Here is an 8,733-nt window from a genome sequence, read left to right on the forward strand (position 1 = left end):
GAAACCTTTGTATGATGGTTGCACTAAATTCACAAGATTGTCTGCGGTATTAAAGTTGTACAACTTAAAGGCGGGCAATGGGTGGTCGGATAAAAGTTTCACAGAGTTATTAGCCCTTTTGAAAGATATGCTTCCTGAGGATAATGTTCTTCCCAATCGAACATATGAGACCAAAAAGATGTTGTGCTCTATTGGCATGAGCTATGATAAGATACATGCATGTCCAAACGATTGCGTTTTGTTTCGAAATGAGTATGCATCGTTAAATGAGTGTCCTAAATGCGGTGTCTCGCGATATAAGAACAAGTTGTCTCCAGCAAAGGTCTTGTGGTATTTTCCTGTTATTCCGAGATTTAGACGCATGTTTCGTAGTGAAACCGATTCAAGACACTTAACCTGGCATGCAGATGAAAGAATTATAGATGGAAAGTATCGACATCCGGCAGATTCACCACAGTGGTTAAAAATTGATAATGATTATCCTGAATTTGGAGAAGAATCAAGAAACCTTCGCTTGGCATTATCTACTGATGGAATGAACCCACACGGTATCCAGAGTATCTCACACAGTACATGGCCTGTGATTATTATGATTTATAACCTACCTCCATGGCTATGTATGAAGCGTAAGTACATGATGTTGTCTATGTTGATTTCTGGACCTAAACAACCAGGGAATGACATAGACGTGTACTTGAAGCCCTTAATCGAAGATTTAAAGATTTTGTGGGAGACCGGTGTGGAGGTTTATGATGGATATAGGAAAGAAAGTTTCAACTTGAGGGCGATGTTGTTTGGCACAATTAATGATTTTCCAGCATACGGAAATCTATCAGGGTATAGCATAAAAGGTCAATGTGCGTGTCCTGTTTGTGAAGATAAAACAGATTGGAAGCGCTTGGAGTTTGGTCAGAAGAATGTCTTTCTCGGTCATCGGAGATTCTTAAATTCAAATCATCACTACCGTGGATGGAGAAAGGCGTTCAATGGAGAGACAGAACAAGGCAGAGCTCCACCTATATTGACGGGTGATCAAATTTTTGAAAAGGTGAAAGATTTGGATACTCAGTTTGGCAAGCCTTTTGCCCACACACTTGTCAAAAGTGGGTGGAAGAAGAGGTCAGTTTTTTTTGAATTGCTGTATTGGAAGTCCTTGTATGTGAGACATTTTCTTGATGTTATGCATATTAAAAAAAATGTATTTGAAAGTGTTATTGGCACGTTACTCAATATACAAGGAAAGTCTAAGGATGGCCTTAAGGCAAGAAAGGACTTGATAGCGATGGGAATAAGAACTGAATTAGGACCCTTGAAGAAAGGAAAACGAACATATCTACCGCCTGCTGCTTATACTCTATCTAGAAAGGAGAAAAAAACATTGTGTAAGTTTCTAAGTGAAGTTAAAGTTCCAGAAGGGTACTCTTCAGATATTAGAAGACTTGTGTCTATGAAAGACCTCAAGTTAAAGAGTTTAAAGACCCATGATTGCCATGTTATAATGGAACATTTTCTCCCAATAGGTATACGTTCTATTCTTCCAGAAAAAGTAAGAAGCTCTATAACTAAGTTGTGTTGTTTCTTCAAGTCAATTTGTAGTAAGGTGATCAATCCTGCGATCTTACCAATGTTGCAAAAAGAAATCGTTATTACTTTGTGTGAGCTTGAAATGTTTTTTCCTCCATCATTTTTTGACATAATGGTACATCTAGTTGTTCATCTTGTGAAAGAGACACAATTGTGCGGACCAGCTTATATGAGATGGATGTACCCTGTTGAACGTTATATGAAAATATTAAAAGGGTACGTGAAGAACCGAAGTCGACCAGAAGGTTGTATGGTTGAAAGATACATTGTTGAAGAAGCGATTGAGTTTTGTACTGAATATTTGTCTAATGTTCAGTCAATCGGACTCCCCAAGTCTCAGCTTGTCGAAAAGAAAGAAGGAAAAAATCTAATTGGAAATAAAATCGTGGCAGTATCAAGGGTCGAACGGGATCAAGTGCATTTGTATGTTCTGCACAATGAGAATGAGGTTGAGCCGTATGTTGAAATTCACAAGGATGTTCTCCGAGGTTTAAATCCCAATAGAAATGAAAATTGGATAGTACGAGAGCACAATCGATGTTTTATACCTTGGTTTAAGGATCATATTTATTCAAAGTATTATTCAGATCCCGCTTCAATAACAGAAAGGTTGAGATGCTTAGCATATGGTCCAAGTTTCCATGTTTTTTCTTATAGCGCATACGCGATTAATGGATACACATTTTATACCAAAGAACAAGATGATAAAAGTACTATGCAGAATAGTGGTGTCACCGTGGTAGCTGAAGCAATGCACATATCAAGTGTGAAGGACTTAAACCCCAAATTTGCAAATCTGTCGTATTTTGGTGTTATCGAGCGCATTTGGGTGTTTGATTATGAGAAGTTTCAGATTCCTATATTTGGTTGCAAGTGGGTTGAAAATAATAACGGCATTCGAATGGATAAGTCAGGATTTTTGCAAGTGGATCTTAATAGGGTGGGATACAAAGATGAGTCTTTTATTCTAGCCTCTCAAGCTAGACAAGTGTTCTATGTCAATGATCCGAAAAGTACGAAATGGTCTATAGTTCTTTTTTCCAACAAAGTAATTGATGAAAACACTGGAGATCAAGGTGATATTGATGTTGAGATTGAATCGTTTACCAGAAATGATCAAGATGAGAATATTATATCAAATGATTCATATATTAGAAATGATCATAATGAGGGTATTTGGATCAATCCAACCGTCCGTGTTGTTAAGAGACATGTAGAACATATTCCAACCAAGAAAAGAAAGAGAACTTAGTGAAAAAGGTACAGGTCAAATGATTTTAATTGTTTTCTTTTTTTACAGGTAAAATGACTTTTATGATTTTAATTGTTTTTGCATTTGTCATCTGATTTTAATTGTTTTCTTTTTTACAGGTAAAATGATGATGCTGGATATTTGTTTAGATGGAGATGCTCTATTGTCGTCAAGCCTCATTCGCGTAGATGATGATGCTGGATATTTGAAAGTATCCCTCTACGACAATGGAACATGTCCATCTAAACATATATCAATTCTATCTTCAAAAGATAAGGGTTCAATGTTGGCAAGTTACATTGGTTTCCTTGTTCGACAACATATTCCGATTACATGTGATAATTGGAGAAGTCCGGACTTGAAGGTTGGCAAAGAAAAAATATGGTCGGAGATACAGGTACTTACCATATATTGTTATATGTTTTTTGTTGCATCAACTTTGCAGCCCTGTATTGTAGGCAGAATTTAGGACTTCTCAAAGTTGATTTCTTGTTACTTTGTCGTTCATAAAATACACCACTAAATTCTATGCGTTTAATTTTTAATTTTTTTTCATCAGGCTTGTGTCTCAATAGAGAATGGGTATCTACCTAAAGTTACTTTTGTAGTGGTCCAAAAGAGACATCACACCCGTCTCTTTCCTGTCAACCCCAAAGAGACCGATAGAAGTGGAAATATTATGCCAGGTTTTTTCAATATATTTCTCAACGCAGCTGGTATATATTATCATTTGAATTTATCACTTTTTGCTGATTTTGTTGTTCTAAATTGTCAAAGGAACCGTGGTAGACACCAGCATTTGTCACCCTAGGGAATTTGATTTTTACCTTAACAGCCATGCAGGAATTCAGGTAATATTAGCTATGTCATTTAACTTTATGCCATTGTTTACTATTTGTTGCTCAATCGCCTTTTGACAGTTCTGTGTTATTTGCATTTGGACGTGTTCTTTTTGCAGGGGACTACTTATGCTGCCATCTGTTGTTTTGGTTGAGCCTTATTTTGTATGGATGTGCGATAGAACTACTAGACAGCTTTTGGATATACAGAACATGTTTGCCACCATGGGTGGATGGGCGTTTTTGATTAGTATTGGTTAGAACTACTAGACAGCTTTTGGATACAGTGGTCACTGGGTGTTGGTTGCTATGTTTTATTCTCTTAATTGTAGTACTTTGAGAATATGTTGTTGTATATTGTTGATCAAAGAATCATATATTAATGTTGTATATATGGAGGATTAATGTTGTATATAAATGGATTCATGTTGTATATATCAATGGATTAATGGTGTATAACATTGGAATAAAGGATGAAATCAATATGAATTTTACACTTTTGCAGCATGCGAACAGGTTACCAATTAAATATATATCCACTGTTTTTCAAACAAATTTTTTTAAAATAACTAACACTTTAGAGGGCGCTTTGTCCAGAAAGCGCCCTCTAAACACTTTACATTGACAACTTTAGAGGGCGCTTTTTCCTGAAAGCGCCCTCTAAACACTTAACATTGACAACTTTAGAGGGCGCTTTTTCCTGAAAGCGCCCTCTAAACACTTTACAATGACAACTTTAGAGGGCGCTTCTTCCTGAAAGCGCCCTCTAAACACTTTACATTGACAACTTTAGAGGGCGCTTTTTCCAGAAAGCGCCCTCTAAACACTTTACACTGACAACTTTAGAGGGCGCTTTTTCCAGAAAGCGCCCTCTAAACACTTTACACTGACAACTTTAGAGGGCGCTTTTTCCAGAAAGCGCCCTCTAAGGTGTCCCTTTATGGACCACTCCAGAGGGAGCTTTTTTCTTAAAGCGCACTATAATGTGGCCACTTTAGACAGCGCTTTCTCCAGGAGAACAAAGCGCTGTCTTTACCTATGCCAGCGCCAGATTAGAGGGCGCTTAAAAGCGCTGTTATAGGCCAAAATAAGCGCCCTCTTTTCCCTTATTTGGTGTAGTGCGACCACAGGTTGGCGCATGGCATAGTGCAGTTGGCCACGGGTCAGCGCATGGAATACTTGAGTCGACCATAGGGGTCGGCGCATTTCCCACGGGGTCAGCGCACGCCGACCTATGGTCGACCGCTCGTGCGTAAACTCAGTTTTCTGAGTATTTTCCACTGTTTGAAAAGCTGTTATTTTTGGTTGGTAAGTTGGTTACTATAAATAGAAGTCAAATTACTTTTATCAACTAACATTTGTCAAATTGATTTCAAGTGTTCAAAGAAACAAGAAAAAGTGAAATAGGTGTCCAAGATTCATCATCTTCATCTTCAACATCTCACAACATATCAACTACACACAACCATTTTTGAAGTGCTGTGTGATTGGTCAAAGGTGATAAGGTTCGAAGCCGAGATTGGGGAATCCAGTTCGGGTTGAAGCTTGTGGCAGGTTTTTTCTTGAATAAAACTGTTAGGGTTTTGTCCTCCAAGACCGGTTTGTGTTTGGGGGTTTTTGGACGAATTGCTTCATCAATATTCAGCTGAGTGAAGGTGATTGAGAAGAGGAAGTCTTCATCAGTCTAGTAGCGGATTCGGTGATATTGAAGGGAAGAATTCGGGTTCGATTTATTGTGGTTGAGATCAGCCGGGCCGAGGGTTTGAAGAACGGAAGGTTTTTCAACAAAGGGGCTGGAATCGGAGGTCTATCAACAACAATCGAAGGGCTTGATTCATCTTGAATCAAGGATCAAGGAGTGGAAGCTACATTCAACATCTTGAGAGTTCTGTTGTATATGTGCTTTACAATCCTTGTATAAACGGTTAAATTCAACAGGTGATATCTATTAAATCATCTCAATTCTAGTTTTAGAATTGAGGGCAGACGTACCCCGAAGTGAGGACGGCGGGGGAACTGCCTCATCAAATCTGTGTCTTCTTTAATTTTCTGCATAATTGATTTTCAGCTTAAAAATTAAGTGATTTTAGTAGAAGCACTTTTATCAAACATTGATATTAATTGAGTAAGAGATTAAAACTCTGTTTTTGAATCCAAAGTACAATAGGATATTGTACTAGATTAATTGGAATCACTTACTCAACACAAATATCACTTGGAGTGTTTTTGCACACCAAGTGTTTGATAATTTGCCTAAACCAAAATTCTCTTAAGTGTGTATCTAGTTTAATTTGGTATTTGAATCATTGGAACTAGGAATCCTAGTAAGTGAAACAAATCATTGATTGTGCAAATAGTATAGTGATTCGTATTTTACATTATCTCTAATCCATAGGCTTGACGCATATCCGGTTTTCCAATAACGGTTCGTTTTAGACTATATTTTTCCTCGGTCGCTTCCGCACTTAAAACAAATTTTCAAAACCAATTTTAAATTGGTAGCGCCGACTCAAATTTTAATTGGGATCTATTCACCCCCCCCCCCCTTCTAGATCCGTGCCATAGTCTAACACATTAGGCCTACTGATATCAAATGAGTTGTTCTTGACATTAGACTTTGACCTCACATCCATCCTCTTAAGGAGTTTGTTGAATTGTCTCCCAAGTGATGCTACATCATTTGCCAGACCTTCATCAGTATCCTGACTACTGTCTTCCTCTTTCTCTTCAGTGTTTGACATAAGGGATATGCTTTTGGCTTTCTTTTCAGATCCATCGCTCATTCCCAACTCGAATGTTTGGAGGGATCCAATTAGCTCATCCACTCTCATCTTGCAGATATCTTGAGATTCTTCTATGGCTGTCACTTTCATGGCAAATCTCTTGGGAAGTGACCTGAGAATTTTCCTCACAAGCTTTTCATCTGACATCTTCTTACCCAGGGCTCCTAAGGCATTAGCAATTTCAAGGATATTCATATGGAAGTCATGAATACTTTCATCTTCTTTCATCCTCAAATTCTCAAACTTGGTAGTAAGAAGCTGCAATCTAGACATCTTCACTCTAGAGGTACCTTCATGAGTGGTTTTGAGAATATTCCAAGCATCTTTAGCCACCTTACAGTTGTTCACCAGTCTGAAGATGTTCTTATCAACCCCATTGAATATAGCATTCAATGCTTTAGAGTTTCCAAGAGCTAGTTCATCCTCCTCCTTGGTCCATTCTTCCTCAGGCTTCTTATCAGTTGTAACTTCTCCTTCCTTCACAGTGAAGGGATGTTCCCAGCCTGTTAGAACAGCCTTCCAAGCCTTATTATCCAAAGATTTCAAGAAGGATACCATTCGAGGTTTCCAGTAGTCATAGTTAGACCCATCCAGAATTGGTGGTCTGTGTACAGATCCTCCGTCTCTATCCATAGTACCAGAAAGTAACGTCCCAAGATCTCACCTAGAACCAGAGCAGGATGTCTGCTCTGATACCAATTGAAATTCTGGTATCAGATATGAGATATCGAACGTAATGTCACGACACTAATATCTGAACAACAACTAAAATATAAATAGGATAAAAACAAAGAAACAATTGAACAAGCAACACAAGCAATTGTTAACCCAGTTCGGTGCAAACTCACCTACGTCTTGGGGCTACCAAGCCAGGAAGGAAATCCACTAAATAGAATTAGTTCAAAGACTCTCAGTAAACAACTTCAAGTTACAGTCTTTTCACCTAATCTCTACCCGTGTGACTTCTATCTAAGAACTCTTAGATATGAGACCCTACTCACCCCCCTCAATCACAGCAGTGATATAAAAACAAATACAAAAGAAAGAAGACACACTTCAAGGACACATACTTGATCTTGCTTAAAAGCTTCAACCAAGTAAAGAAACACTCGTGCTTCAAAGCTTAAAGTGGACAAATTAGAACGCAAAAGTCAGTCCAATTCATACATCAATAAGATGAATGAATGGCTCACAATACACAAGCTCACACAAGGCTAAAACCCTAAAACTCTCTCTCTTTATCGTTCGTTTCTTGTGTGTATAAACCGGGTTTTACATGGCCTTTAAATAGAAGCTTTCGAATGGGCCTGGGCAACATAAAACCCTAATTATATTTTCCTTGCATATCTCCTAAGAAACAACAACTAATCATCCCTTATTGGAAAATAGATCATTCTGGTTTTAAATCAAATTACTCCTTGAATAGCGCATTCAATCTCCACATAATCACACACAAATTTGCATGAAAAACGCAGTATTAAGATATATAACATTTAGACTAAATGTTCTGTATACACATGTCTTAACATCGGGTCTGACATCTTAGCTAAATCCTGCACAACCATATTTAAACATCCTGCAGGAAGCTGATATCACATGTCAAGACAACACGCGTGACAACTTGTGATAACTCTAAGTTTTACCAAAATTGATGCCAACACATAGAACCAACAATTATTGTTATTATCATTATTATTATCTACTGTTATTTATTTATGTCATTTACATTCAAGCACTCATCATCATCATCATTGTAGAAACTCCATCATGCATGTTTATTATATTATCTTTACTATATTGTTATCATCGTACATTAAAAAACAATAAAACATGATAAAATTAGAAGACCAAAAACAATCCATGGCACTTAACCAACTTGGACTTAGAGGATACCATTTAGGACCTTTGCTTGGAGGATTTTCTCTTAACTCTTTTGTGATACTTTGTTTCAAACTTTGGGTTTCATATGTACTTACATACCTGTTGTAAGAATGGCATCATGGAACCACCTTAGGGGGAAATGATAACATACTTATTCCCAACATAATAAGGAGCCTTATTAAAAGTGTGGCCAAAACTTAAGACAAAGACCCTCAAGTGAAGGATAAAGAGGTGGTTAAGGTTGACGAAGAAACCAAAATTGATTAAGAACCTGCTAGGAAATAATAGATGGAACTACGGTTGATGAAATAAAAGAGAAGAATAAAAATATTTTTCACAAAACCCCAAGAGGAACATTGAAATCGAGAAAACGGGAACTCCTAAATAGAAAAAG

Source organism: Lathyrus oleraceus, chromosome 3, assembly GCF_024323335.1.
Source record: "Lathyrus oleraceus cultivar Zhongwan6 chromosome 3, CAAS_Psat_ZW6_1.0, whole genome shotgun sequence".
Taxonomy (NCBI): Eukaryota; Viridiplantae; Streptophyta; class Magnoliopsida; order Fabales; family Fabaceae; genus Lathyrus; species Lathyrus oleraceus.